Source organism: Monodelphis domestica, chromosome 4 (assembly GCF_027887165.1).
Source record: "Monodelphis domestica isolate mMonDom1 chromosome 4, mMonDom1.pri, whole genome shotgun sequence".
Lineage (NCBI taxonomy): Eukaryota > Metazoa > Chordata > Mammalia > Didelphimorphia > Didelphidae > Monodelphis > Monodelphis domestica.
The window spans coordinates 439,522,806-439,525,316 of record NC_077230.1 but is presented as its reverse complement, the minus strand read 5'-3'; positions in this window follow the sequence as shown (position 1 = coordinate 439,525,316).

Here is a 2,511-nt window from a genome sequence, read left to right as displayed (position 1 = left end):
GAAAAAGTATCATGAATTAAATGCATTAGGGGCATTTATCGTCTTAGTGATGAAGTGGCCTTACTCCTTACCAAGACTAACCCGTCTACTTGTTCAAGTGACTCCATTCCAGCCTAGTCTTTTCCACTTTCACTTATTTTTAATCTCTCCCTCTCAACTTCAGTTGCCTTCCTTCCATATCCAGTCAACCAATCAACAAACATTTACTAAACATTGCATATGCTTCAGAGAATGGACTAGCCTTTTGGGATACCAATACCAAACGGAAGTGGTCCCTGCCTTCCTAGAGGTTGCTTTCTTATGGGGAAGACAAGATGTGCACACATAAGTGCACAGCTTATATTCAAAAGAAAGTTCATGCAAGCCCCCTGTAAATGGGAATCGAGCTTTAGAGGAAGTGATGACTTCTAAGAGATGGAGAATAGGGCATGTCTGACAGGGAGGATCACAAACAGGAAAACCAGCAAGGATGCTCTTCTGCCTGAGCCTAAGAATGTGAAGGGAGAATAGACAGAGAAGAAAGATGGAGGTTCTGAAGAGCTTTACCTACTATTTTCAGGCCTGGAGTAATGGGGAGCCAACAGAGTTTGTTGAGTAGGAGACTGCCCCAGACATATTTTGGTAAAACCACTGGGGTGGTAGTGTAAGAAATTAACTTAGAGCAGAAAAAAAACTATTAAAACCCTACTATTGGAGTCTTCACAGCAGCAGCAGCAATAGTAGCAATGCTTCTGATGACAGTCAAGGTCTCCATAGAAAATATCTGAATTTCTCTGTCTAGCTTTTCAAGCCCTATCCAAACTGGCCCCTGCTGAGCAATCAAACTTTAGTGGATATCACTCCCCATCACATGCTCAACAATACAGCCAAGTTGTTCTTCTCAGTTCCTCATGCATGTCATTTCTATCTCCTCCCTTTGATTCTTTGGATTGGCCAGTCCCTGTCTTCAGTCCTTCTTGACCTCTGCCTTACAGACTCCCTGCTTCCCAGAAGTTTAAGATTCTGGTTCGAGGACCATTTTTAATCAAGCCATTCTCCAATTGATAAATGGGCAAGGGGCATGAATAGGCAATTCTCAGTCAAAGAAATCAAAACTATTAATAAGCACATGAAGAAGTGCTCTACATCTCTTATAATCAGAGAGATGCAAATCAAAACAACTCTGAGGTATCACCTCACACCTAGCAGATTGGCTAACATGACAGCAAAGGAAAGTGATGAATGCTGGAGGGGATGTGGCAAAGTAGGGACAGTAATTCATTGCTGGTGGAGTTGTGAATTGATCCAAACATTCTGGAGGGCAATTTGGAAGTATGCTCAAAGGGTGCTAAAAGATCCAGCCATAGCACTGCTGGGTTGATACCCCAAAGAAATAATAAGGAAAAAAGATTTGTACAAGAATATTCATAGCTGCGCTCTTTGTGGTGGCAAAAAAATTGGAAAATGAGAGGATGCCCTTCAGTTGGGGAATGGCTGAACAAATTGTGTTATCAGATGGTGATGGAATACTACTGCATCCAAAGGGAAAATGAACTGGAGGGATTCCATGTGAACTGGAACAACCTCTAGGAATTGATGCAGAGTGAGAGGAGCAGAACCAGAAGAACATTGTACACAGAGACAGATACACTGTGGTTCAATCAAATGTAATAGACTTCTCCATTAGTGGCAATGGAATGATCCTGAACAACTTGGAGGGATCTAGGAGAAAGAACACTATCCACATTCAGAGGAAAAATTGTGGGAGTAGAAACACAGAAGAAAAACAACTGATTGATTACATGGGTTGAAGGGATATGGTTGGGGATGTAGACTCTAAATGATCATCCTAGTACAAATATCAATAAGATGGAAATATGTCTTGATCAATGACGCATGCAAAACACAGTGGAATTGTGTGGCAGCTATGGAAGGGAGGTTGGGGGAAGGGAGGGAAGGAACATGATTCTTGTAACCATGGAAAAATATCCTAAATTAACTAATTAAATAAAATTTACCCCAAAAATAATAAAAACCCTAATGGAGAAAAAATCAAGCACCATTATTAATTTAAACCGATTTATTTATTATTTATGTTAAAATTCCCAGTTAACTCCCTCCCTCATTATCTCCCTTTATATCCCTTATCCCCACCATTATAAAAAAAACATGGTTTGACAAAGATAGAAGTCTATGCAAAACTATTTCTTACTCATTCCTTCTTTCTCTAGAGGTCTATACACACAAGTCATCCCTCAAATAATATTCCTGTTGCTATAAATATGTTCTCTTGGTTCTGCTTGTTTCACTATTCTTTCCTCAGCCCTCTCCAGGATTTGGAGTGAGGGAAATAGGAGAGACCCTCAGCTGCTCTTAGCTCTCTTTATTTTAGAGTTATACTGAGGGGCAGTGAGAGATGAGGGATGGGGCAGGAGTTTCCTCCTTTTGATCTCTGATGTTTCTTTCCCAGAATATCTCCCCAACCCTCTCTCTTGGCCCACTCTGGCCCTATGGTGTCCTCAGGAAGGAATG